Raw genomic sequence first — 11007 nt, 5'->3', positions numbered from 1 at the left:
CAAAATAGGACACTTAGAGAGTATCTATAGCCTGTTAGGACGAGCACCCCTTCTTGCATCATTTTGCCTCTTAATGCAAATGCTTTTAATTTTAAACTCGGGATAATTCCATTGCTACCACATTTTCATGGCATGGAATAAGAAAATCTCTACTTGCATTCAAAGAGTTTGAAGTAGTTTGTTCCACATTTATGGATAGAACATGCACTGAAGAGATCATAAGATTAAAATTGTTTCTATTTTCCTTAAAAGTCAAGGCTATGATATGGTTGAATTCATTAAGACCAAGATCCATTGGGACTTGGCAAGAAATGCAAACTGAATCTTTTTTTAAAAAAAAAAAAAAAAAAAATTCCTATGCATAGAACCAATGCCTTAGAAAGACAAATCATGAATTTTTACCAAAAGGATGTGGAAACATTTTATCATTGTTGGGAACGACTCAAAGACCTTTTAAATGCATGCTCTCATCATGGATATGAGAATTGGAGGATCATAAGCTTTTTCTATGATGGTTTACAACAAAAAATGAGGCAATTTGTAGAAACCATGTGCAATGGTGAATTCTTCAACAGAGGGCCCGAGGAAGCCTTTGAATATATTGTATATAAATATGTGTGTATATATAAAGGGTTAATTACACTTTACCCCTTCCAACTTTCACTCAATTTACAATATGCCTCCGAAACTAATAATTGCATCAAAGTGGACCCGCTTCCTTTCAAAACTTACCAATGTACCCCTTCCGTCTACCACCAACATTAAATCTAACGGAAACGCCTCCACATGTTGCACATGTGCATAACATTTACTGTAAAGATGTAATTTTCATCTAATTTATTTATTATTGACCATATAAAATATAAAATAATATTATAAAACAATATATGCTATCAATTAATGATAATAAATTAGTTAAAAATTACATCTTTACAGTGAATTTTATGCACATGTGCAGCACGTGAAGGCGTTTCCGTTAGATTTAACCTTGGTGGTAGATGGAAGTGGCACATTGGTCAGTTTTAAAAGTAAGAGGGTCTACTTTGATATAATTATTAATTTCGAGGACACATTGTGAATTGAATAAAAATTTAAGAGTGCAAAATGTAATTATTCCATATATAAATATATATATTATGTACATGTGCGTGTGCGTGCGCGCGTGCACATATATATATATATATATCTATATAGATATGTATGTACGTACATGTATATCTATATACGTATGTAAGCTAGGCGTCTTAATGAGCTAATTATGACCACTGCTGTATTCACAAGCAATGTTATCGTTTAGTGAAATGTTATTTTTATCCATAATTTTGTCATCATTATAAATCAAACTGATCAATTTAGCGTACTTTAAGTATCTTCTAATTAAATGATTGACACGAAAAAATTATTAAAGTGCCTCATAAAATTAAGTGTGACGATAGAAATATAACGAGTTTAGGATGCATGATCTTTCTTTGGGCCTTGAGAGATCATCAAGGCAGAATTGGTTTTTAATATCTGGGCAGAATTGATTGGCAAGCTTGAACCGGGGGATTTAAATGAGGTGGCTGCTACAATGAGAGTGATATGGGCGAGAATAAATGATGTCTTACATGGGAAAGTTTTTAAACACCCTCAAGAAGTCATTGGCCAGGCCAGGGCAGAATTGTCTCTGCATGAAGAGACTTTCCAGAAGGAGGTTGATGCTAACTATGAGAACATGGCAAGAGTTCACAGATGGACAAAGCCTGCAGTAGGTGGTTTTAAAGTGAATTGGGATGCAGCTGTGCAATCGAGGCTAGGAAGGATTGGCATTGGTGTCCTAATCAGAGATCATCAAGGGCTGGTGATAGGTGCACTTCGTGCTAACAGACCTTTGAGAGGCAGTGCCTTTGATGCTGAAGCATATGGGCTTGTTTTGGCATGTGTTTTTTGTATGGAAATTGGAATAAGGCAATTCTATTTGGAGGGAGATTCAAAACAGGTCGTGGACCAAGTGATCCAAGGTTGTCCTAACGGGAGCTTAGGTGGTTGCCTCATATCAGATGCTAAAGCTGTTCTAATCCCAGCTGCTGATTGGTCTATCTCTCATGTATATCGGGAGGCTAACATGGCAGCTCATAAGCTTGCCCAAGCGGCCCTTGAATGCACTGAAGATCTTTATGACATCGAAATATGCCCCCCTTGTATCCTTCAAGTGGTTACTGAGGAAATGAGGCATTGATCCTGTCTTTTCCTTTGTAATACTGGTTCATCTTGTATGTGGTTGGTTTGATTAATGAGATCAGTTTATTATCAAAAAAAAAAAAAAGGATGCATGATCAATGCGTAGCGTCATCCTGCTTTTTTTTTTTTTTTTTTTTTTTTTTAAGTTGAGAAAACAAATCAAGAAAGAGGTTTCAACAAATCACCTAGCTTGATAAGTTGCCAAATTTTTGGAAAATTTGGGAAAGCCATAGATTCATATATGAAATAAAAGGCTTAAAGCGTAAACCGTGCAAGTCAATTGTTTTAGGCCTTATGCATTTGGATAGTGAGATAAGATGAGATGAGATAATGAGAAAATCTGTAAATAATTATAAAATAGTTTGTGAATAGTAGTGAAATTGTTTGAATTAATATGATTTATGGGGTTTTGAGAAATGAGAAAGAAAAAGTTGAATAAAAATGTTATTATAATATTATTTTTTAATATTATTTTTATTTTGAAATTTAAAAATGTTGAATTATTTTTTATGTTTTGTTTAGAAGTTTGAAAAAATTATAATGATTAGATAAAAATGTTAAAAATTTGAAATTGAAAAGTGTTTCTATTAATAGTGGTATTTAGATATTGCTATGAAATGAGATGAGATGGAATGAGTTGAGTGAATTTTGTTATCCAAATCAGACCTAGTTATTTTGGTTTTGTTATGAAGCCTTTACTTTTGCATGCAGCTCATAGTTTAGTAATTAGTACTATTGCTTAATTACTTCTATTTTAAAAATATTAAGTATAAATAATCTTGTAATTTGTATTTTGTAAAGATTATTAGTCTTTATAATCTAAGTTTAGATTGTAATGTGCTTTCATCTTGTAATGAATGGGTCTAGAGTGTAGAGCTAGGATTTGAAGTTTGAATTCAAAAACTCTACTTTGATACCATGTGAAATCATCAATAACTCACTACAACAGAATTTGGATTTTGTGATGGATGCAACCGTCACAAAAAATATGCAAACCGTCACAAAAACTTTTTTGTGACGGTTTGAGACAGTCATCACAATCGTCACCTAAAAGGCGTCACAGAATATTTTCTGTGACGGTTTTTTATTCAACTGTTATAAAATCTTTTTTTTGTGACAGTTGGAAGTCTTCCGTGAGATGTAACGTTCGAATGTAATAATTTTTTGGGACAGTTACAAATCGTCACAGAAAGTAACGTTCACACATATAAACTGATATTCGAACATTAACCCGAGTAATTAACATTCGCACGTAAAAAAATTGACGTTCGTTGTTTTTGCTTCGCACGACTGATATTTACACTCGAATGCAACAACATTCAAATGTTAACTCGGATACGTTTCAATGTAGCATTCGGATGTTAAAGGAGAAGAGTTCGAACATAAAATTTGTAACGTTCGGATGTTAGTTGTTCATTTGCACGTATCTATTCTAATCATTCAAACGTTTAGATTGTTTGTGCATTAAAACGTGCGAATGTAGTGACTAATGTTGGAATGTTTTTGTTCGAATTTGCTGGTATTTTGTTTGGATGTTGATTCAAGTGTGAAGCCATGTTCGAACATTTATTGTTTACATGCGAACAATATGATCAAAAATAGAAATTTGATCATATTAAAAAGCATACAAATTATTTCGTATTACATCATAAATGTAACAACTAATAATGTCTTATAGAATTGCAAAAATAGACAATAAAAGTTTCTAATATTAATAATGATAATGATATATTAATCATTTCTTCCTCTTTCCTCATCCACCGCAATCTTGTTGAATTGACGTAATACGTTCCATCTAAACAATCATCTCCCTATGTATTTGCTCTTGGACTTCAATGCGTATTCTCTCATCGTGGTCTCTTTGTTGCTCTTGCAAACGCATTTCTAAATCAGACTGTCACAATAAGAGAGACTCCAACTCCTGCTGTCTCGACTTCATCTGCTCAATTTCTTGGCGTGCTGCATCTAAATCTTTAGTAAGATTGGTATTTCCGAAGTCGAGATCTTGGAGGATGAACCGACACACTTGAAAGAACATCTCAAACCTCTTACCAAACTAGATTTGGTCCCGAGCACTTGTGTTAATATGTCTATGTCACCAGGAGAGGATTTCTCAAAAACTGATTGGATCTCAATCATTTTTTTCTCACAATTACAAAAAAAAAAAAAAAGGTAACATATTAAAAGAAATGTGGAATCAAACATAATATGAACTCACATGTTGCATAATTTATTCACAGAAAATAATGTCACTTACATAATTATCTTTAGTGACAGGATCAACCCACTCACTGAGCTCATCAATGTGAGTAGCAATATAGACATAAATGAAGGAGAAATATTCAGAATCATCATTTTTCTAACAAAGCCACATTAGTAATTTTTAGAAATAATATTATTATTTAAATAAAAGAATATAATAAAAATGAGTGAGAATAATAAGTTATCAATTACCATTTTCTCAGTAAGACGTTGGAATGACCTTGAGCAGACGTAATGGTGGATTGTCAAAGCCGTTCTATTCTATACATTAATAGAACTTAAGTGCTACAGGAGAAATTAACAATATTAAATATAATATATGAAACCAATTATAATGACAAATAACTTAAAGGGAATAAATCTATAATACTTGATAATCTCGACTTGCGAAAAGATTACAACACTTTATCCAATCGTCTAACTTCATTTTTTGAAAAGAGGATTGAACAGCCTCTTTCAATGTCTTAAATTTATTGAAGTGGACATGGCATTGTCCCTTGTGATGCTGAAATAACGTAGTCATTAACTCGTTCACAATTTGCACATCCTCGCTACGGCTAAAATTGAGGTCGAATTCAATCTAAGAAGTGAATTGAGTAAAAAATATGAAATCAAAACATCTCAAAAAAATGTTTACTAAGTATATAAACTCGTCAGTACACAACTCTAAATGTGATCTTTCACCTCATTCGGAACATTTCTCCATGATCACACATAAAATGGGTTATAACTCAAACAAGTGTGCCAACAAAGGAGGAAAGCAATGATGCACTGTTGTTCACTCCTCCAGTGAAGTTATCAGGAATGTCAACCTTGAATTTTGATACAATCTATTTTGTTTCAGAGCAAGGCCACATGTGTAGCCATGTTCGCGACGTGACAAGGCATCAGATAATATTTTTAAAATTATTAAATACAGTCCCCAAAGGATTGAAATATAATTAATTATCAATAAAATTTCCTGACTGGTAGGTGTCGACTGATTGGCTGTCTCTTGTGCATTAACTTGTTAGGAGTCCTCAATTGGGGAGTCATGAACGGGTTCGGGACTTGGGGGAGGAGGAAACATTTCTTCGTTGTCGTTTTGGTGGCATCCTTGATAATAATTAATATTTTAAACAAATAGTATAGAATAATTTATAAAAAAAAATGTATTGTACTATCACCTATAAAATTAAAATATTTATTACTTTTATTCTTCATCTTCGGATGTATTCTCCATGCTTGTTTCAAAACCTACTTCAATAACATTTTCGTGATCATCATCTTCTTCATCGACTTCATCTTCAGATTCTTCTTCTTCCTCTTCAGACTCTTCTTCTTCTTCTTCACTTACTTCATGAACTGAATGATCATTTAATACAGATGCATCAAGATGTACGGGTGGGATGTCATCTCTACATAAGGGTATTAGTTTAAATGCACCAAGGTCAACAAATAAATTAATACCCTCTCCATCTTCCTGGTAGGCTTCTATAATTGGAGTGTCATCTTCGTCTCCATTACGATCGTGATCCGCTACCATTCCTGCATTTTATATATTTTGAGGCACAAATTTTTATAAAACTCGCTAAGTTATCTCTTCACTATCTTCATCGGCCCCTTTCATTGGTTCAACCAATTAATAGACTTGGGTAGCTTGACAAGCCAATTCGAATGGATCATTTTCGTACCATTTATATGTAGTATTGATACTCGTAAAGTGACTATCCCTATGTATTGAAAACCTGACCACCGCCTATATCCCACCAATCACAATTAAAAACATATGTCACATTCCCACCTAGGTATTTTAATCCGAAAATATCATATATGACACCATAGTAGTCAATGTCATCTATTCCATGAGTTCCCTTGACTAACAGACCATAGTCTTGCGTCTTTCGATTACATTCACAGTCTATAGTATGGAATCTATAATCTCAAACAGTGCATGCAGTGTATCAAAGTGCTCTGTGTAAGAGATCACGAGCCAATGCATACAATTCAGAAGAAACTGATGCAAGATCATTAGCACATTATTCTAAAATCTAACAATTGAGATAGTAACAAAATTATTAAAAGTAAACAAGAATTAAAATTTTGCTATTATGATTTTAAGTCATGGAACATCCAAAATGCATACTCATTCAAACCATCTGAGAAATTCTTCTTCGTGTCTCGCCTCTATATTCTCTATGCCTTCTATCCTAAGTTTGCCCATGTGCTCACTGTATGGAAATACAAAAGAATAAAATATGTGCATTACTTAACATGTTATATAATAATTTTTTTAATTAGAATTATTCTAAGTATGCAGCGACATACCTTATGTAGTCATCAATCTCCTGACAATTATTCAACACGTACTACCGAGCTTTTCGTAACTCTACACCAATTAAGTTGTATCCTTCCTGTGCACCCAAGGGTCGTACATTCTGAGAAAACACTGATAGATCTCGAGGGGGAGGAGCAGCAAGATCAGCAATCCGCTTTTTACGATTAAATCGTGTCTCAACACCATGAAGATATAGAGAGTCAAATGTCAACCATTTATCATGCCTATAAGCATCTGCTATTGAACCCTCGGGGCTTTAATCCCAATAGTGTGTTTCTATCTACCTAAATATCTTTCAACTGGATACATCCAACGGAACTGCATCGGGCCACCTAATAGTACCTCCCAAGGTAAATATATTACTAAATGGACCATTATATCAAAAAATAATTGTGGAAAGATCTACTCGAATTACACAGTATAGTAGTAATGTCGTCTTCCATTTTCTGTAACATATATCGATTTATGACCCAAGAGCACAAATCCTTGAAAAACATGAATAGTACGGTTATGGCGACACGTACATTAGAAGTCAGCTTCCCACGAGTTCCAACTGGTAACAATTTCTGTAAAAATAAGTAACAATCATGATTTCTCAGTCCACTTATTTACCGGTCATCAGGACTCACGCATCTACCGAGATTGAACGCATAACCCTTTGACAACTTCACATCTTGCAACCATTTGCAAAAATCCATCCTCTCATCCTTTGTCATCGTAAAACATGCATGAGGCATAACCATCATGTTGCCTTCCATTCGCAAATGCATATTATGTTTAATTCTCATTCTCTCAAGATCTTTTATCGTCTTAATAGTCGTTCATCTTTTTGTTAATGTTCATCAATGTCTCCGGAATATTATCACAAATATTATTCTTTATGTGCATTACATCCAAACTATGTCGCAACATGCATGATGGCCAGTACGGCAAGTCAAAGAAAAAACTATGGTTTATCCAATTTAATTCTGCAGCGTCATGTTTTCTCTTGTTCTTTCCCTGAGTTTTACCAAAATTGTTCTCTCTAACTTCAAGCAACTGTTCAACTATCTCGTCCCCAATCAACTCCTTTGACGCAGTTCTGTCCTCTACTCTACCGTCGATGGCCCATAAAGCACATCTTCTTCAAATATTTTAGCCACTCACTTGCAGTTTCTTTATTACACGTGAGGCACGCTAACTTCTCTTTAGTACTCCAACCAGAAAGGTTCTCATATGCTAGAAAATTATTTATCGTCCAGATTACTGCAGCATGCATATAAAAAAATATTGATGTATATGCATCAAAAGTTATGACTCCTATTTCCCATAGATCTTTCAACTCTTCAATTATCAGCTACATGAATACGTCATATCATTCCCAAGTGATCTTGGACCGGGGATAAGTAATGTTAAGAAAAAGTTTGGCACCTTCATGCACCTCCATGGTGTAAGATTATACGAAATCAACACTACGGGCTAAATGCTGTAACTTGTACTCATATTGCCAAAGGAATTGAATCCATCCGTTGTTAGTCCTAGACACACATTATGAGCTTTGTTGCCAAACTCTGGGTATTGATCATCAAACATTTGCCACACAAGTGACTCAACTAGGTGCCTCATATACTTGTGCATCCTTAACTCTTTTCTCCTTGTGCCACCTCATATCTTGAGCAGTTGTTTTACACATATATAGCCTTTACAATCTTGGTTTCAGTGGTAAATAATGCAAAATCTTCATCGGAATATTTTTCTTACCCTTTCACCTTGACTCTTTGCATACGGGACAAGCCTATTTTTCCTCATTCTCTTCCCAAAACAATACATAATCATTCTTGCATGCATGTATAGACTTGTACTCAGACCCTAATCCCTTTCTCAACTGTTTCGCTTCATAAAATTTCTTTGGCAATGCAGAACCTTCAGGAAGCACCTCATTAAATAAGTCTAAAACCATATTGATTGCTTTTGTCGACATCCCACACAACGACTTAATGTGAAGCAGCCACACAATAAATGACATTTTGCTGTGTTTTGTACATCCAAGATAAAGTTCACGTTTTGTATCTTCCCACATTACAGAGAAATTCTCAAATTCAATCCCTCGGCCACTTGAAGCGACCTCGTCCATTTCATCCATAAACATCCCAGCTTCAATGTCACCTAAGATATTCTCCATCTCATCCCACTCATTAAGATCATCTTGCTCAATATGTTCATCCATGTGTCGCATATCAATGCCATGATCGAACATTAGTTGAGTTAATTATTCATATGGTTCACCATGCAATACCCATTGGGTGTACCCCAAATCCACATTCACAAATATATGACTTTCTACTTCATCCAATCCTATAGTGCACATATTTTTGTGCCCTTGACCTGGACACTTAATGTAACCACGACTATCAGCAGAGGCCCGAGCAAAATCAATAAAAGCTCTAACTCCATGTGCATACATAGCATAGTCCTTTCCAAGTTTATCGCCAAGACGCATCCAACTTTTATCCCTTTCTAAAAAAACTTATCGATTAGTATAATGCAAACTAATTTCACATACATCACATGCTCCAATTCTCACTTCTCTTTAGATCTTCGGTAGTTGGTCATATCTCATTTGAGATTATATAATCCATATTGCACAAATTTTGGCACTCTTTTACTTTCCACGTTAGTAGAAATTTTGACAACACCTCCCATACTTCTCCAAGTATACATGTTCACAAAGAGAGATTCTTACCTTGTGAGCAGTATACCTCAAGAACAAATGAGGAAGACACCGAAATTTCATACTAAACGTGTAAAGTAAGTGTAACAAAAATGTACAATATAGATAATATAATCTCAAACTGTCCACACTGGATAATTCAAGAATTAGTGAACACCTAAGCATACTCTAATTCCCTAACGGGTCTAAGGTTATTCATGCAATGTCGCAGAAAATCTAACAAATAATGTACACAACACACAAGCTAATGAACATAGTTATTTATTACTTAGTACTATTTTATCTAATTTGTTTTGTTTACTAAGTATGTTATCATGACTTAGCCTTTTGTATAATATCTTAATTATTAATTTATATTAGTATATACAAATTAAATTCAAGTTAAAGCTATTATTTATTTATTAGTTATTTTACTATCATTAGTTATTTACTAAGTATGCTATTTCTTACTTAGTTCTCTTTTATCTAATTTGTTTTATTTACTAAGTATGTTATCAAGAATTACTTTTTAATTAATATCTTATTAATTAATTTATATAAGTATATCTATTTAATTATATAAAAGCCAAGTTTTTAATTGATGACTTGGCATTTAGCCCATACTATTCGGCTTTACAGCCAATTCAAGCAACTGCTAAAAATTAAAAATGTTAGGATGTGCAAAAGGAATTGAAGAACCAAAGCAAGCGGTGAATACCTAGAACCAAATACAGACTTTCAATTTTTTGGTATTAAACCCTTCCACCGGTCATTGTGTTCTCTTGGAACCAAATACTAATCAAATCCAGATTTCGCAATGAAGATGATGGACGATGCATCAAGAAAAAACTAACACGAAGAAGATCACATCCTTTCAAAAATGCAAAATTCTAAAACGAACCATCAAAAGACGCAACCAACAACATAATACAAATCCAAACAACTATGAAACCGTCGCTTTCTCCATAGCATTAGGATGGATAAGCAAGAAGCAAAAAAGAATTACCAACACCTTCTGAAAAGCACTTTTCTTCATTGACAAGCGATATCATAAGAAAACCATCACCCACGATAACTATTGAAGGAAAACAAGAAACATAGAAACCTTTATCGTTACCATCTAAAATCAATTTTCTCCATCGATAAATGATATCATAAGAAAACCATCAACATGGTAAGTGTTGAAGGAAAATCCGAATCGTTAACGGTAAAGAAAATTCTTCCCTTTCAGCCAACGGCCAATGCAATTAGAAGAGAAAACCAATATCTCGCAGCAAAGTTGATCGGTGATGCATCAAAAAACCTAGCACGAAGAAGCTCACATCCTTTCAAGAATTTAAGAATTTTGAAATCAATCGTCAATAGAAACACAACCCAACAAAATGACTATGAAGGTGAGGTCAACGCAAAGAACGATCAGCCTGGGAAGAACTTAGAGTTTTCCCCAGTCTTGGTTCTGCAAAACTTAGAGGCCAATGATCATACGTTAAAGGATGGGAGTGATGCAGGGTTTGTGTCA

The 11007-nt window shown here is 34.2% G+C and overlaps 1 non-coding gene across 1 annotated transcript; it reads right to left on the bottom strand.

The window, feature by feature from the left end:
- Positions 1-371: 371 nt before the first annotated feature.
- LOC121253772 lies at positions 372-479 on the bottom strand. Its single transcript, XR_005938491.1, has one exon. It is a non-coding gene; the product is annotated as a small nucleolar RNA R71 (small nucleolar RNA).
- Between the last annotated feature and the right edge of the window lie 10528 nt (positions 480-11007).

Source organism: Juglans microcarpa x Juglans regia, chromosome 2S (assembly GCF_004785595.1).
Source record: "Juglans microcarpa x Juglans regia isolate MS1-56 chromosome 2S, Jm3101_v1.0, whole genome shotgun sequence".
NCBI classification, from domain to species: domain Eukaryota; kingdom Viridiplantae; phylum Streptophyta; class Magnoliopsida; order Fagales; family Juglandaceae; genus Juglans; species Juglans microcarpa x Juglans regia.
This window is presented reverse-complemented; position numbering and strand designations above follow the sequence as displayed.